The following is a 19,195-nucleotide window of genomic DNA, read 5'->3' on the forward strand; positions in this document are numbered from 1 at the left end:
TACAGACCAGTAATAGACTGGCCAGGTAACGCAGACCAGTAATAGACTGGCCAGGTAACACAGACCAGTAATAGACTGGCCAGGTAACACAGACCAGTAGTGGACTGGCCAGGTAATGCAGACCAGTAGTAGACTGGCCAGGTAACACAGACCAGTAATAGACTGGCCAGGTAACGCAGACCAGTAGTAGACTGGCCAGGTAACACAGACCAGTAGTAGACTGGCCAGGTAATGCAGACCAGTAGTAGATTGACTAGGTAGTACAGACCCGTAGTAGATTGGCCAGGTAACACAGACCAGTAGTAGACTGGCCAGGTAACACAGACCAGTAGTAGACTGGCCAGGTAGTAGAGACCAGTAGTAGACTGGCCAGGTAGTACAGACCAATATTAGACTGGCCAGTTAGTACAGACCAGTAGTAGACTGGCCAGGTAACACAGACCAGTAGTAGACTGGCCAGGTAGTACAGACCAGTAGTAGACTGGCCAGGTAACACAGACCAGTAGTAGACTGGCCAGGTAAGACAGACCAGTAGTAGACTGGCCAGGTAGTACAGAACAGTAGCAGGACTAATAAACTGGAATACAGCTTCACACTCTGGTCGTTAACACATACAGGGCACCTCCAAAGCAAATGCACAAGCTAAGGCAGGGCACAATAAACAACTGTGGGACCCAGTACGTAATCCTAGTCCAGAAACCCTCCACCACGTAATCCTAGTCCAGAAACCCTCCACCACGTAATCCTAGTCCAGAAACCCTCCATCCAATCCACCAGAAACCCTCCAACATAATCCTAGTCCAGAAACCCTCCACCACATAATCCTAGTCCAGAAACCCTCCACCACGTAATCCTAGTCCAGAAACCCTCCACCACGTAATCCTAGTCCAGAAACCCTCCATCACGTAATCCTAGTCCAGAAACCCTCCACCACCTAATCCTAGTCCAGAAAACCTCCATCACGTAATTCTAGTCCAGAAACCCTCCATCACATAATCCTAGTCCAGAAACCCTCCACCACCTAATCCTAGTCCAGAAACCCTCCATCACGTAATCCTAGTCCAGAAAACCTCCACCACGTAATTCTTGTCCAGAACCCTCCATGGTTATCTCCCTAAACTGTATGGATAAATTCAGTGCAACCTGAGCGTGGATATTAAATGTCTAATGTGTTTTGGAACTTGTGGAAGATGCTATGACAGTTAACACATTGACAGAGAGAGTGGAGGGCTTGCCAAGTGCATCAGAGAAAAGGCTCTCTGAAAGATATCGGGTTCGTCCAGGACGGGCCCGGGACTGCAACACAATAACCATCAGTTTAGGCCCTTATGAATTGAAAATGCCTCTCAACCAAATCAGGGAAGTACAGTCAAGGACGTGTTTCAGGCCTAATTGTTGGGGGAAGAACAACAACAGCATAGTTAGTACTTTACCTATGCAGATGAGAGGGAGCGTTTTATTGTCTCTCAGGACTCTGTGTTTGTGGCTTGCTGATAGACACATGTTTTTAAGTGTGTTAGGGTAAGAGGCTGAGCAATGTTTTGAAAAGAAGCACAAATCATAAGAATTATGTTTGTGGAGAATAGGTGTGGGTGTATAGGGATGTTGTAAAGCTGTACAGTAGGTATGCACCTCCAGCTAGCAATTAGCATTAGCATTTAGCACACAGGGCGGTCTGGGAGTGTTCAGAAAGAAGAGGCTATCAGCTTTAGTTGATAAATGAATGTGCCCACTCTTGTAAGATTTTAGCTAATATTATTAGCTTTTAGCTTATTAGGTTTTCAAGTTCAAGTTCATTTATTTGTCATATACACATGATATACATGGAGAACACAGTGCAACGAAATGCGTACTTGCAGGTTCATCACTAGCTAACAATACCATTAGCTTTCAGCTAATACATGCTAATTCACACCAGCACCATCCACTGATCCTCCACACTAAATGCCATATATCCCACAAGGCAGCTGGGCCTGAAATGTCTAACACTGGGAGCTAAGATAATACATATAACATATGCATATAATATAAGATAACATACTAAGCTACAGTATATCCAAAGTATTGTCCTATACACCCAAGTTATGTTTTGCCTTCAAACTGCTTATTACTTCTGGTGTTCTGCTACTGAATTTGGAATGGCTTGGTTTGAAGCCCATAAGTCTTTCAGTATTTATGTTAGGGACAAATATTTGAACCTCTTTTCTTGAACTGCATCATTTCTTAAACATCTAATACTCAAGTCCTTAAATAAATGTGTTGAAAATTGATGATAAATGCCCATTTAGAATGAGAGCTACTTTCCCTTTCAGCAATATACCTCTCTGTCTCTCTCTCTCTCTCGATCCCTCTCTTTCTCTTTCTCTCTCTCTCTCTCTCTCTCTCTCTCTCTCTCTCTCTCTCTCTCTCAATCTCTCTCTCTCTCTCCCACTCTCTCTCTCCCACTCTCTCTCTCTCTCTCTCGCTCTCTTTCTTGCTCTCTCTCACTCTCTCTCTTATTCTTGCTCCATCCATCCCCATTGCACTCTTTTCATTGTCCGCTCACGTATTGAATCTTTCTGATGAAAACAGATCTCACTGCAGAGCCACAATAGAATGGCTGATGCAGGAAAGATGAAACCTAATGGATTTTTTTCTCAATGTGCTCAAGACTGAATGTAAGGCCTGACCTCCAGATGTACTAGATCCATTTCAAGAGCAGAGATACTGTTTATGGAGAGGAAGAAGTAGAAAAAGAGGCCACAACAACACATTGAGCCGTGTTCCAACACAACATGATACAAATATATACAGTAGAAAAAGATTGTCACAACAACACCAATACAACAACATACACACCGATACAGCAACTCTGATATATATGCCAATATATACACCAACTATATATACCAATAGAAAAGGGAGGAGGTGAGGGCCCTGGGACTGTGGTGCCAGGAAAATAACCTCTCACCCAATGTCAATTAAACAAAGGAGCTGATCGTGGACTTCAGGAAACAGCAGAGGGAACACGCCCCCATCCACATCGTCAGGATAGCAGAGGAGAAGATGGAAAGCTTCAAGTTACTCAGCGTACACATCACTGACAAACTGAAATGTTCCACTCACACAGACAGTGTGGTGAAGAAGGCGCAGCAGCACCTCTTCAACCTTAGGGAGGCTGAAGAAATTTGGATTGGCACCTAAAACCCTCACAAACTTTAACAGATGCACAATTGAGAGCATCCTGTTGGGCTGTATCACCATCTGGTACGGAAACTGTACCGCCCGCAAACGCAGGGCTCTCCAGAGGGTGGTGCAGTCTGCCCAACACGTCACTGGGGGAAAACTACCTGCCCTCCAGGACACCTACAGCAGCCGATGTCACAGGAAGGCAAAAAGGACAACAATCACCAGAGCCACTGCCTATTTACCCCGCTATCATCCAGAAGGCGAGGTCAGTACAGGTGCATCAAAGTTGGGACCGAGGCCATCCGACTGTTAAATAGCCATTACTAGCACATTCGAGGCTGCTGCCCTATATACATAGACTTGAAGTCACTGGCCTCTTTAATAATTGGAACACTAGTCACTTTAATTGTCACACCCTGATCTGTTTCACGTCTTTATGCTTGTCTCCACCCTCCTAAAGGTGTCGCCAATCTTCCCCATTATCCCCTGTGTCTTTATACCTGTGTTCTCTGTTTTGTTCATGAAGCATACTCGAGTTCATTCCCCTGCTCATGCCTGTTTCTTGCTCCTGTATTCTAGTCCTTCCCGGTTTTGACCGTTATGCCTGCCCTGAACCTGAGCCTGCCTGCTGTTCTGTACCTTTTGCACCCTCTCTGTATTATTGACCCATCCCTGCCTTTGACCTGTTGTTTGCCTGCCATTTGCCTACACCTGTTTTAGTAATAAACGTTTGATTCTTCAACACTGTCTGCATCTGGGTCATACCTGAAACTTGATATTAATGATGTTTACATATTTTGCATTACTTATTTAAAAAAAATATATTTCACCTTTATTTAACCAGGTAGGCCAGTTGAAAACAAGTTTTCATTTACAATTGCAACCTGGCCAAGATAAAGCAAAGCAGTGCAACAAAAAACATCAACACACAGTTACACATGGGATAAACAAAGGTACAGTCAATAACAACAGAAAAGTCTATATACAGTGCGTGCAAATGGAGTAAGGAGGTAAGGCAATAAATAGGCCATAGTCACAAAGTAATTACAATTTAGCAAATTAACACTGGAGTGATAGATGTGCAGATGATGATGTGCAAGTAGAAATACTGGTGTGCAAAAGAGCAAAAAAAGTAAATAAAAACAATATGGGGATGAGGAAGGTAGTTGGGTGGGCTATTTATAGATGGGCTGTGTACAGCTGCAGTGATCGGTGAGCTGCTCAGATAGCTGATCCTTAAAGATTTGTTCCAGTCACTGGCAGCAGAGAACTGGAAGGAAAGGCGGTGTTGGCTTTGGGGATGACCAGTGAGATATACCTGCTGGAGCGCGTGCTACGGGTGGGTGTTGTTATGGTGACCAGTGAGCTGAGATAAGGCGGAGCTTTACCTAGCAAAGACTTATAGATGACCTGGAGCCAGTGGGTCTGGCGAAGAATATGTAGCGAGGACCAGCCGACGAGAGCATACAGGTCGCAGTGGTGGGTGGGAAATGGGGCATTGGTGACAAAATGGATGGCATTGTGATAGACTGCATCCAGTTTGCTGAGCAGAGTGTTGGAGGCTATTTTGTAAATGATATCGCCGAAGTTGAGGATCGGTAAGATAGTCAGTTTTTGAGGGTATGTTTGGCAGCGTGAATGAAGGAGGCTTTGTTGCGAAATAGGAAGCAGATTGTAGATTTAATTTTGGATTGGAGATGCTTAATATGAGTCCAGAAGGAGAGTTTACAGTCTTTTTTAAACCTTTATTTAACTAGACAAGTCAGTTAAGAACAAATTCTTATTTTCAATGACTTTTCAAGCCTAGGAACAGTGGGTTAACTGCCTGTTCAGGGGGAGAACGACAGATTTGTACCTTGTCAGCTCGGGATTCGAACTTTCAACATTTCGGTTACTAGTCCAATGCTCTAACCACTAGGCTACCCTGCCTCCCCTGTCTAGCCAGACACCTAGGTATTTGTAGTTGTCCTCATATTCTAAGTCAGAACCGTCCAGAGGAGTGATGAAAGTCGGGCGGGCGGGTGCGGGCAGTGATCGGTTGAAGAGCATCCAAAATTGGATTTGATTCTGATTCTGATTTGAACACTAAAATATACATTAATATATGCCAACTATATACACCAACACGCATATATACACCAATATATACACAACTATATACACCAACACGAATATATACACCAATATATAAACCAACTATATACACCATCAGTAATATATAAACCAACTATATACACCAACACGCATATATACACCAATATATACACAACTATATACACCATCAGTAATATATACACCAATATATAAACCAACTATATACACCATCAGTAATATATAAACCAACTATATACACAACTATATACACCAACACGAATATATACACCAATATATACACAACTATATACACCATCAGTAATATATACATCAATATATGCCAACTATATACACCAACACGAATATATACACCAATATATACACAACTATATACACCATCAGTAATATATACACCAATATATAAACCAACTATATACACCATCAGTAATATATAAACCAACTATATACACCAACACGAATATATACACCAATATATACACAACTATATACACCATCAGTAATATATACACCAATATATAAACCAACTATATACACCATCAGTAGTATATACACCAATATATAAACCAACTATATACACCAACACGAATATATACACCAATATATACACAACTATATACACCAACACGAATATATACACCAATATATACACAACTATATACACCAACACGAATATATACACCAATATATACACAACTATATACACCATCAGTAATATATACACCAATATATACACAACTATATACACCAACACGAATATATACACCAATATATACACAACTATATACACCATCAGTAATATATACACCAATATATACACAACTATATACACCATCAGTAATATATACACCAATATATACACAACTATATACACCAACACGAATATATACACCAATATATACACAACTATATACACCATCAGTAATATATACACCAATATATACACAACTATATACACCATCAGTAATATATACACCAATATATAAACCAACTATATACACCATCAGTAATATATACACCAATATATAAACCAACTATATACACCAACACTAATATATACACCAATATATACACAACTATATACACCATCAGTAGTATATACACCAATATATAAACCAACTATATACACCATCAGTAATATATACACCAATATATACACAACTATATACACCATCAGTAGTATATACACCAATATATAAACCAACTATATACACCATCAGTAATATATACACCAATATATAAACCAACTATATACACCATCAGTAATGTATACACCAATATATAAACCAACTATATACACCAACACTAATATATACACCAATATGTACACAACTATATAAACCATCAGTAGTATATACACCAATATATAAACCAACTATATGCACCATCAGTAATATATGCACCAATATATAGAAATATATACACCATCAGTAATATACACCAACATATAGAACTATATACACCATCAGTAATATACACCAACATATAGAACTATATACACCATCAGTAATATATACACCAATATATAAACCAACTATATACACCAACACTAATATATACACCAATATAAAAAACAACTATATACACCATCAGTAATATATACACTAATATATACACCAACTATATACACCAACACTAATATTTACACCAATATATAAACCAACTTTATACACCAACACTAATATATACACCAATATATACACAACTATATACACCAACACTAATATATACACCAATATATACAGAACTATATACACCAACACTAATATATAGTATACAGATGTGAAGTCACATGAGTATAGTGATTAATCACATTCAAATACACTCCTTGCCCTCGAAACAATACTGTGTACATGAGTATTTATAGATTTCTCCACGTATACAATCTTGTGTGTATCATGTATTTGGGGCAAATATATACATGACATACAATCATGATGTAGCCTAGTGGTTAGAGCGTTGGACTAGTAACCGCAAGGTTGTGAGTTCAAACCCCTGAGCTGACGAGGTACAAATCTGTTGTTCTGCCCCTGAACAGGCAGTTAACCCACTGTTCTTAGGCCGTCATTGAAAATAAGAATGTGTTCTTAACTGACTTGCCTGGTTAAATAAAGGTAAAATTAAAAATTAAATGTTATCTAGTACACAATGTATGGATGCTCTCTCTTTATATGCTTCTACAAAAGACAAATTGACAACCTGGATGATCTGTAAGGATCAAATAAGATGCAGCCATTACTATAAGTGGAAGACATGTATGGCTGTGAATAATAATAATAATACTTGATCAATAATACTTTATTATATAGCGCTTAAAAAAAAGACACTTAAACTCTTGAACGCTTGAAGGTCTCATCCGGTTTAGAAAACACCTCCATGTCCTCTATATGGCTACATTAAAAGACTCTCAAAAGACACCATAATTCAAAGGAAACCATAGTTATTTTGTGAAATATCAAATATCCATATTTACTGTCTGGATAATACTTTTCATGGGAATAAAAAAGCTGATATTTGTTTTTGTACGGATATCATTTCCAATGCCATAATTGTGTGCATTGATGATACAGTAAGACCAAGTATACAATCAGATATGCTGGTCCTAAGTTAATACCTTGAATTCTCAGTCTCTATACAGTTTCTGTATAAAAAAAAGTAGATTTAATTTTCTCAATTAAAATGACACTTTGTTTCTCTGACCAGGGACATGAAAGTGTCTCTACTCTCTATATAGACGGTTTCATTATACTGATGGTGTATACAGTAGATGATAAATATGTCCCAAAATGCACCCTATTCCCTACATAGTGCACTACTTTCAACCAGAGCCCTATGAGCCCTTGTCAAAAGTAGTGCACCTTGCAGAGAAGAGGGTGCCATTTGGGATGCATTTTACTGTTTTATAGAGAATTCCAGACATATGGAAACAATGTCAATTTCCTGCCTTTTCTCATTAATACAATTATGGCCAAGGATGACAACTTGTGGCACACTGAAGAAGTTTTGTGTAAAAAGGCTGAGTGAGGCTGTATTCATACATTATAGCAATCAGTGTATTCATATATGATGTTTGACACCGCTGGATTTACCCACAAACCTTTGTGTGTCAGAGCTGACAGGGCAATCTCTTACTTTACCTTCTTCTTGATATTGCATGTCATATGAAACAAACAGAGACATGATTGACATAGCCTGTGTTGTTAATGTAACATTTTACTATTCAAAGAGCTACAAAGCAGAAGAGTAGGCAGTCTAGAGCAAAAGAAAACGATATGCTTTCCCTTGAGCCAAACCATCTATGTTCTCTTCATCCAAACTATTTGTAGAAATGCCCATGTTGAGACAGTTGTTTCAAACTGTATCTGTTTCAAACTGCAAACTATTTTAGGCATACTAGTCTCCTCAGGCAAGCGACAAGGAACACAACCCTCTGACCATCAGTCGTTGCTACCACCAAATTATGTGGGTGAATCAGTATCAGACTGAATACTTGCAATACTTTGTTGTGTTTGCTTAAGGCTGCCTGTTCTGCCAGGTGGGCGGACCAGTCCTTTATAGAACTGGTCTACTAGCTCCATTGAAACAGGAAAACTAAATCGAGCAGAGATGAAGTATTTCAAATGATTTCGAATAGTATTTCAACCCAGGTGTGATATCAAACCAAACCGCTTGTGGGGGACTCACCGAGGGCATTTGGCTGGAGGGCAGGTGGCCCTCTTGGGCCAGCATATTGGACATCATGAGGGCGGGCAGCTCCTGGTAGGAGTAGGGGTTGAGCAGGCCGTTGTGGTGGGCTCCTAGGGAGTGGCACAGGTAGCCCGACTCTGGGTCCATCAGGTGGAGAAGGGAGGGCTCGGCGTGGTTAGGAGGGGTGATGGGGGGGATCTCGTAGTCCTCGTCCCCCGCACCGTTCCCACCTCCTCCTCCTCCCTGTCCGGAATAGCTCTGGGAGGACAAACAGAGAGGGAGATGATGTCAGATTGTATGTACTGCCATGGGCTCTGTAGGATTGATGTAGCGCATAGGTAGGTTATCCATGGGCTCTGTAGGATTGATGTAGGTAGGTTATCCATGGGCTCTGTAGGATTGATGTCATGAGAACTGTAGGATTGATGTAGTAGGTAGGTTTGTCCTGTAGGGTTGATGTAGCATGAGAACTGTAGGATTGATGTAGCGTATAGGTAGGTTAGTCATGAGAACTGTAGGGTTGATGTAGCACATAGGTAGGTTAGTCATGAGAACTGTAGGATTGATGTAGCGTCATAGGTAGGTTAGTCATGAGAACTGTAGGATTGATGTAGGTTTGTCATGAGAACTGTAGGGTTGATGGTAGGTAGGTTTGTCAGATGGTAGAACTGTAGGGTTGATGTAGCGTATGGTAGATGTAGCGTAGGTAGGTTGTCATGAGAACTGTAGGATGTGATGTAGGGTTGATGTAGCATATAGGTAGGTTTGTCATGAGAACTGTAGGGTTGATGTAGCGTATAGGTAGGTTTGTCATGAGAACTGTAGGTTGAGTCATGAGAACTGTAGGGTTGATGTAGCGTATAGGTAGGTTAGTCATGAGAACTGTAGGGTTGATGTAGCGGTAGGTTAGTCATGAGAACTGTAGGGTTGATGTCATGAGAACTGTAGGATTGATGTAGCGATGTAGCGTATAGGTAGGTTAATCATGAGAACTGTAGGGTTGATGTAGCATGAGGTTTGTCATGAGAACTGTAGGGTTGATGTAGCGTATAGGTAGGTTAGTCATGAGAACTGTAGGGTTGATGTAGCGTATAGGTAGGTTAGTCATGGTGTAGGTTGATGTCATGGTAGAACTGTAGGGTTGATGTAGCGTATAGGTTGAGGTTAGTCATGAGAACTGTAGGGTTGATGTAGCGTATAGGAACTAGGTTGTAGTCATGAGAACTGTAGGGTTGATGTAGCGTATAGGTAGGTTTTGTCATGAGAACTGTAGGGTTGATGTAGCGTATAGGTAGGTTTGTCATGAGAACTGTAGGGTTGATGTAGCGTATAGGTAGGTTTGTGAGAACTGTAGGGTTGATGTAGCGTATAGGTAGGTTTGTCATGAGAACTGTAGGGTTGATGTAGCGTATAGGTAGGTTTGTCATGAGAACTGTAGGGTTGAGAACTGTAGGGTTGATGTAGGTATAGGTAGGTTAGTCATGAGAACTGTAGGGTTGATGTAGCGTATAGGTAGGTTTGTCATGAGAACTGTAGGGTTGATGTAGCGTATAGGTAGGTTTGTCATGAGAACTGTAGGGTTGATGTAGCGTATAGGTAGGTTAGTCATGAGAACTGTAGGGTTGATGTAGCGTATAGGTAGGTTTGTCATGAGAACTGTAGGGTTGATGTAGCGTATAGGTAGGTTTGTCATGAGAACTGTAGGGTTGATGTAGCGTATAGGTAGGTTAGTCATGAGAACTGTAGGGTTGATGTAGCACGTAGGTAGGTTAATCATGAGAACTGTAGGGTTGATGTAGCGTATAGGTAGGTTTGTCATGAGAACTGTAGGGTTGATGTAGCGTATAGGTAGGTTAGTCATGAGAACTGTAGGGTTGATGTAGCGTATAGGTAGGTTAGTCATGAGAACTGTAGGGTTGATGTAGCGTATAGGTAGGTTTGTCATGAGAACTGTAGGGTTGATGTAGCGTATAGGTAGGTTAGTCATGAGAACTGTAGGGTTGATGTAGCGGATAGGTAGGTTAGTCATGAGAACTGTAGGGTTGATGTAGCGTATAGGTAGGTTTGTCATGAGAACTGTCGGATTTTAGACCATCTGAGGTGTGTAGGGGAGAGGTCAATTTGAGAACAGTCAATTATTTAATGAGGAAATGGTGCCCCCACCTCCCACCCCAGGGATGGTTGTTATGACAATGATAAAGGGTACATCTCCCTATAACCCCACTCTCCACCCACAGTCCCCAGTTACACCCTACCAACAGTATAAGCTTCTCATGTTTAAAGTCTCTAGTGCATAACAGTAACATGAGCTTTCAGACATCTGAATACACTAAATGTACATGACATACAGCAGATCATTTGTTTCCATGTTTCCAGAATAGCAGTATGCATATCTGTGTATTGCTGTACTATCAATAGGTCCATCGTGCTATGTGCTGCAATAAGGAATCATTCTGGATTCTAAAGTCGGGAAACAAATTAAATAAATACCTGGAAGATTCAATGGGAACGAAAAAAGCAATTTTGTCTGAGGCACTCTGACCTCACTCCCTCTGTCACGACTGAGTCAAGTTAATCATCACAAATAATATTCCTGTGTCAGCCATTCAAGGGGTTTTTAATCCATTTTTATGATTCATTTCTTGGCGTATACATAAAAATGTCAGTTCTGAAACATTTCAGAAATCAATTCAATATCATCTTTGTGTAGGCTGTCATCCTCTGCACTGGAGTGGTCATTTATCTCAAGAGAATCCTTTCAGAAAATACAAGGCAAAGCCAAGGAAAAAGGGATGCTCAGAGAGCTCTTTTCTACTAAAGTTGAAGTAAATAACTCAAAGGTAGTAGACAGCTAGCTACTGTCAGTACTGTAGTAAGACACAATTATTTCATATCAACCCACCACCAGTCTATTGTGTAGCTTTTACCAAAATGATGCAATAATCAAATGCATTGAACTGGGTACAATGTTACGAAACCGCTAGAACATATTAAGTCAACCCACCACCAATAGCTTTTACTGAAGTGATCAAAGAATCTAATGCATTCAACTGGCTATAAGTAAGCAATAAGGCACGAGGGGGTGTGGTATATGGCCAATATACCATGGCGAAGGGATGTTCTTCTGCTTGACGCAACGCGGAGTGCCTGGATCCATCCCTTTGCCGTGGTATATTGGCCATATACCACACCCCCTCGTGCCTTATTGCCTTATTGCTTCAGTGATCCAGAGGGGCCTTATTGCTGTTATAAACTGGTTACCAAAGTAATTAGAGCAGGAAAAAGACATGTTTTGTCACACATGTGGTATATGGTCTGATATACCACGGATGTCAGCCAATCAGCATTCATGGCACGACCCACCCAGTTTATAATGCTAAATTACCCCGGCAGCAAATGAAAGACATAGACTGAAAAATACAACATCAAAAACACAGCCTCAATCTGGTCACGACCAACCAAGTTGCAATTGCAATTCATGACTTATTGTAAAGGAGGGATGTAGACGGTGAACGAACATGACACTTAAACACGCGTTCATCTCCTCGCAACTAGTGACCATGAATGGGAAAAGGGTGAAAACATGTAATTGCATTGTCTGGGAAAGCGTGGATATACATTTTCTAAATTGTCCTTTGAAGACAAATGTTTTTGTAAACCTTCGGGGATTGTGTAATTGTTTGGTCTAATGGACAAGAAAACAAACATTTCCGGAGATTGAATTTCCCTCATAATTGTTGGAAGGAAACGAACTTGTCTGTTGTAAACATTGGAGCCATTGTGTGAAGTGAGTACCTCGTTGAATCTTCTGGGAGAACTCACATCTCCATGATCTTTCACAATGAGGTTAGGCACTAGGTACTGTTAAGATTGAGGCTGTGACCCAAAGGACACCCTATTCCCTTCATAGTGCAGTATTTGGTTAGCCCTGTTTGGTACGCAGCCTCAGCCTTAACCAGACATTCTTCTAGCCTTGTCAGGCCCTTTGCACAGTCATCACTTATCTTACGTGTCTTACAGTTTATATCATAAGTACAACGGGCTTGTTAATCAACCCTGGACAATGTGTTTGGTTTTTCCACAGTAGAGAAACAACTTCTTCCAATCAAATCCAATCCTTAGCTTTTTTCAACTTCGTAAGAGAGGGCTAGTGAGTAATAAGTGACATTTTACATTACTCTGGAGCCTTGTCGGATGACCTTGATGATAAAATGTAAATATCAAGGACAGTCCCAGTTGAATAGTTGCAGGATAAATCGTTCATATTCTATACAGACTAAGATTGAATGTATAGTACACAGAGCCAAGTTATACTGCAGCTAATGTATACTCTTCCTCCTTTCCCCTTTAAAAGTCACATCTAAACAATATGTACAGATGTAGGATCTTCATTTGAGCCAGTTTGCTACAGCAGAAAAACAATCCTGCAGCAACAGGAAATGATTATGTGGATTATAATTAATGGACATTTTTGTAGGTGTTGATACATTTTTAGTAAGGCAGGTCTGAAATGTCAGAGTGGAAATGACAAACTTCAGAAGCCTTTTTAAACCTCAAATACACTACTATTTTAAATGTCCTGCATTTAAGGAAAGTTATCCTGCAACAGGGTGATCAAATGAATATCCTACATCTGTAGGCATGTGTTTGATGGCTCACATAGGCCAGAGTCTGTCCTCATTGTATGGCGTTGACTCCAACAAAGGCACCTCCACTATTTCTCAAAGTGCTTCTTCTCTTATGGATTCCATTCTAATGCACAATGCCATATTTTATTTCACACAATTTGTAGGCTTCACTCTCACAAAGGGGGGGGGGGCTCCTTCTTGATCAGTAGTGTTGGCATATTCCATTTGAGAAAACATTTCCACATCTATTCTGGGTTAAAAAAAAGTTGCAAACATTTTTCTCTACATCTTAAATGGCATCCTATTCCCTATACAGGCTCCTAGTCCAAAGTAGTGCACTATAGGGTTCCATTTGCGACGCATCCTGTCTGTTCTGTTTTAATTAAGTGCGGAGGTCTTCAGAGAGTTTGGCGCACATTTTAATGCACCTTTCATTTAAGAGAAACAGATGAACAGACAGTTGGTGTGGGGATGGAATGAGAGGGAAAATATCATCGATTGGGAAGCTTTCCAGGTTATCTTTGTTGGCACTGAGCTAACTTTCCACAGTGCTGCTTCAACTAGCTGGGCTCATCAAATGGGACTTGTCTGAACAGGCTGCCTTCAGTAGACAAACGAGATCTAGCTAATGATTTGAAGTCATATTATTATATATTCGGACACATCAATTTATGAATACAGTGTGTTATAATCCATGTGGGCTGGGTATCCTGTAGATACACAGCACTCTGATAATTAAAGAAATAAATCAAAATATACATGCACTATACTGCATTTTATCGTCTCAAATGTATATGCAAAATAATAAAGGAAATATGCTTTAAGGTGGAATGGGACCCACAACAGTAAATTCAGGCCATTTCCAGTTCCCAGGATATTGACTATATATCTGTTCTTATATACACCTCAGTAACTAGATGAGTCAGAGGGGAAGAGAACTATATGAGGTTTGTCAAATTATGATTTATCATTACACCCCCTTCTACCCTTTTCCTCTTTCCTCTTTCCTCTTTCCATTCGGTGTTTGTCCCATTTTGTGAATTGCTGGTTGGTGAGCGAGCCCCAGACCTCACAACCATAAAGAGCAATGGGTTCTATAACGGATTTAAGTATTTTTAGCCAGATCCTAATTGGTATGTTGATTTTATGTTCCTTCTGATGGCATAGAAGTTACCTCTGGCGCTCATGTTTAGGTCGAGGTATGTATAGATTTTGCGTGCTCTAGGGCAACAGTGTCTAGATGGAACTTGTATTTGTGGTCCTGGCGACTGGACCTTTTTTGGAACACCATTATTTTGGTCTTACTGAGATTCACTGTCAGGGCCCAGGTCTGACAGAATCTGTGCAGAAGATCTAGGTGTTGTTGTAAGCTCTCCTTGGTTGGTGACAGAAGCACCAGATCATCAGCAAACAGTAGACATTTGACTTCAGATTCTAGTAGGGTGAGGCCGGGTGCTGCAGACTGTTCTAATTCCCTTGCCAATTCGTTGATATATATGTTGAAGAGGGTGCGGCACAAGCTGCATCCTGTGGTAAGAAATGTGTGTGTCTCTCTCTCTCTGTGGTGTTTATCTTTCCCTCTCTCTAATACAGGCTTTAATTGCATCCATCAGTTGTGTTATTTTGCTACAATATCATGTCAGGGATATCAGCACACCACAAAGAGCCTCTCTAGAATAACAGAAAGTGGGCCTGTCTCAACTTACTGCCATCCTACACCTCCCACCTCCCCTCAGCCCCCATTCTATCTATCCCATCCTACACCTCCTACCTCCCCTCAACCCCCCATCCTACACCTCCCACCTCCCCTCAGCCCCCGATTCTATCTATCCCATCCTACACCTCCCACCTCCCCTCAGCCCCCCATTCTATCTATCCCATCCTACACCTCCTACCTCCCCTCAACCCCCCATCCTACACCTCCCACCTCCCCTCAGCCCCCCATTCTATCTATCCCATCCTACACCTCCTACCTCCCCTCAACCCCCATCCTACACCCCCACCTCCCCTCAGCCCCCCATTCTATCTATCCCATCCTACACCTCCTACCTCCCCTCAACCCCCCATTCTATCTATCCCATCCTACACCTCCCACCTCCCCTCAGCCCCCTTTCTATCTATCTATCTATCTATCTATCTATCTATCTATCTATCTATCTATCTATCTATCTATCTATCTATCTATCCTATCTCTCCCTCTCTCCCTCCCACCTCCCCTCAGCCCCTATCTATCTATCTATCTATCTATCTATCTATCTATCGCTCGCTCGCTCGCTCGCTAGCTCTCAATTCAATTCAAGGGCTTTATTGGCATGGGAAACGTGTTAACATTGCCAAAGCAAGTGAGGTAGATAATATATAAAGTGAATATATAAAGTGAAATAAACAATAGAAATTAACAGTAAACATTACACATACAGAAGTTTCAAAACAATAAAGACAATCCAAATGTCATATTATATATATATATACACTGTTTTAACAATGTACAGATGGTTAAAGGACACAAGATAAAATAAATAAGCATAAATATGGGTTGTATTTACAATGGTGTTTGTTCTTCACTGGTTGCCCTTTTCTCGTGGCAACAGGTCACAAATCTTGCTGCTGTGATGGCACACTGTGGAATTTCACCCAGTAGATATATGGGAGTTTATCAAAATTGGATTTGTTTTCGAATTCTTTGTGGATCTGTGTAATCTGAAGGAAATATGTCTCTCTAATATGGTCATACATTGTGCAGGAGGTTAGGAAGTGCAGCTCAGTTTCCACCTCATTTTGTTTGCAGTGAGCACATAGCCTGTCTTCTCTTTAGAGCCATGTCTGCCTATGGCGGCCTTTCTCAATAGCAAGGCTCTGCTCACTGAGTCTGTACATAGTCAAAGCTTTCCTTAATTTTGGGTCAGTCACAGTGGTCAGGTATTCTGCCGCTGTAACGGCGTTCTTCGTTTGTCGCAAGAAAGTCGGACCGAAATGCAGCGTGTTGGTTAAACAAATGACGATACATGAAATAACTTATAAATACAAAAAAATAACAAATGGAACGCGAAAAACCTATACAGCCTGTCTGGTGAACACTAACACAGAGACAGGGACAATCACCCACGAAATACAAAGTGAAACCCTGGCTACCTAAATACGGTTCCCAATCAGAGACAACGAGAATCACCTGACTCTGATTGAGAACCGCCTCAGGCAGCCAAGCCTATACAACACCCCTACTCAGCCGCAATCCCAAATACTACAAAAACCCCACTATGAAATACAACAACATAAACCCATGTCACACCCTGGCCTGACCAACTAATTAACGAAAACACAAAATACTAAGACCAAGGCGTGACAGCCACTGTGTACTCTCTGTGTAGGCCAAATAGTTTGCTCTGTTTTTTTGTTAATTCTTTCCAATTGTGTCAAGTAATTATCTTTTTGTTTTTTCATGATTTGGTTGGGTCTAATTGTGCTGCTGTCCTGGGCCTCTGTAGGGTGTGTTTGTGTTTGTGAACAGAGCCCCAGGACCAGCTTGCTTTGGGGACTCTTCTCCAGGTTCATCTCTCTGTAGGTGATGGCTTTGTTATGGAAGGTTTGGGAATCACTTCCTTTTAGGTGGTTATAGAATTTAACGGTTCTTATCTGGATTTTGATAATTAGTGGATATCGGCCTAATTCTGCTCTGCATGCATTGTTTGGTGTTCTACGTTGTACACAGAGGATATTTTTGCAGAATTCTACGTGCAGAGTCTCAATTTGGTGTTTGTCCCATTTTGTGAAGTCTTGGTTGGTGAGCGGACCCCAGACCTCACAGCCATAAAGGGCAATGGGCTCTATGACTGATTTAAGTATTTTTAGCCAAATCCTAATTGGTATGTTGAAATTTATGTTCCTTTTGATGGCATAGAATGCCCTTCTTGCCTTGTCTCTGAGATCTTCAACAGCTTTGTGGAAGTTAACTGTGGCTCTGATGTTTAGGCCAAGGTATGTATAGTTTTTTGTGTGCTCTAGGGCAACAGTGTCGAGATGGAATTTGTATTTGTGGTCCTGGTGACTGGACCTTTTTTGGAACACCATTATTTTGGTCTTACTGAGATTTACTGCCAGGGCCCAGGTCTGACAGACTCTGTGCATAAGATCTAGGTGCTGCTGTAGGCCCTCCTTGGTTGGTGACAGAAGCACCAGATCATCAGCAAACAGCAGACATTTGACTTCGGATTCTCGTAGGGTGAGGCCGGGTGCTGCAGACTTTTCTAGTGCCCGCGCCAATTCGTTTGATATATATGTTGAAGAGGGTGTCTCTCTCTCTCTGTCTCCAAACAGGCAGACTAGCTTCATTATTTATCTGTTACTATTTGGATATGTGTGGAATCTGAAACCACGTCTCTCAGTTTATGTTTGGTATGTTTGATGTGACGGCCCGCAATGCGCAAAAAATACTGAAATGACAATTGTAGAGACACACAAAAGAGGAAAGGTCTAATGAATGAAAGGCGGTGAAAGATACAAAATGACAAAATGGCCCTAATTCTTAATATGGTCCAACCATCCTAATTGTAATGGTTTCTCCTTTTAGGTTTTGTCTCTTCCTTCTGTCTCCCCCTCTGAGGGGAGACCCCTCTTGTCTCTCCCTCTGTCTCCCCCTCTTGTCTCTCCCTCTGTCTCTCCTCTCGTCTCTCCCTCTGTCTCCCCCTCTTGTTTCCCACTCTCTTCTCTTCCTCTGTCTCCCTCTCTTCTCTTTCTCAGTCTCTTCCTCTTGTCTCCCCCTCTTGTCTCCCCCTCTCGTCTCTTCCTCTGTCTCCCCCTCTCGTCTCTTCCTCTCTCTCCCCTTCTTGTCTACCCCTCTCGTCTCTTCCTCTGTCTCCCCCTCTCATCTCTTCCTCTGTCTCCATCTCTTCTCCCCCTCTCATCTCTTCCTCTGTCTCCATCTCTTCTCCCCCTCTCGTCTCTTCCTCTGTCTCCATCTCTTCTCCCCCTCTCATCTCTTCCTCTGTCTCCATCTCTTCTCCCCCTCTCATCTCTTCCTCTGTCTCCCCCTCTCATCTCTTCCTCTGTCTCCATCTCTTCTCCCCCTCTCGTCTCTTCCTCTGTCTCCATCTCTTCTCCCCCTCTCATCTCTTCCTCTGTCTCCATCTCTTCTCCCCTCTCATCTCTTCCTCTGTCTCCATCTCTTCTCCCCCTCTCATCTCTTCCTCTGTCTCCATCTCTTCTCCCCCTCTCGTCTCTTCCTCTGTCTCCCCCTCTCATCTCTTCCTCTGTCTCCATCTCTTCTCCCCCTCTCGTCTCTTCCTCTGTCTCCATCTCTTCTCCCCCTCTCATCTCTTCCTCTGTCTCCATCTCTTCTCCCCCTCTCATCTCTTCCTCTGTCTCCATCTCTTCTCCCCCTCTCGTCTCTTCCTCTGTCTCCCCCTCTCATCTCTTCCTCTGTCTCCATCTCTTCTCCCCCTCTCGTCTCTTCCTCTGTCTCCCCCTCTCATCTCTTCCTCTGTCTCCATCTCTTCTCCCCCTCTCATCTCTTCCTCTGTCTCCATCTCTTCTCCCCCTCTCATCTCTTCCTCTGTCTCCATCTCTTCTCCCCTCTCATCTCTTCCTCTGTCTCCATCTCTTCT

At 41.7% G+C, this 19,195-nt stretch overlaps 1 pseudogene; it reads right to left on the reverse strand.

Annotated features, from left to right (window-relative positions):
- Window positions 1-19,195, reverse strand: part of LOC135541392 (TOX high mobility group box family member 2-like) — a 208,677-nt pseudogene that overhangs the window by 61,992 nt on the left and 127,490 nt on the right.

Source organism: Oncorhynchus masou, chromosome 6 (genome assembly GCF_036934945.1).
Source record: "Oncorhynchus masou masou isolate Uvic2021 chromosome 6, UVic_Omas_1.1, whole genome shotgun sequence".
NCBI classification, from domain to species: domain Eukaryota; kingdom Metazoa; phylum Chordata; class Actinopteri; order Salmoniformes; family Salmonidae; genus Oncorhynchus; species Oncorhynchus masou.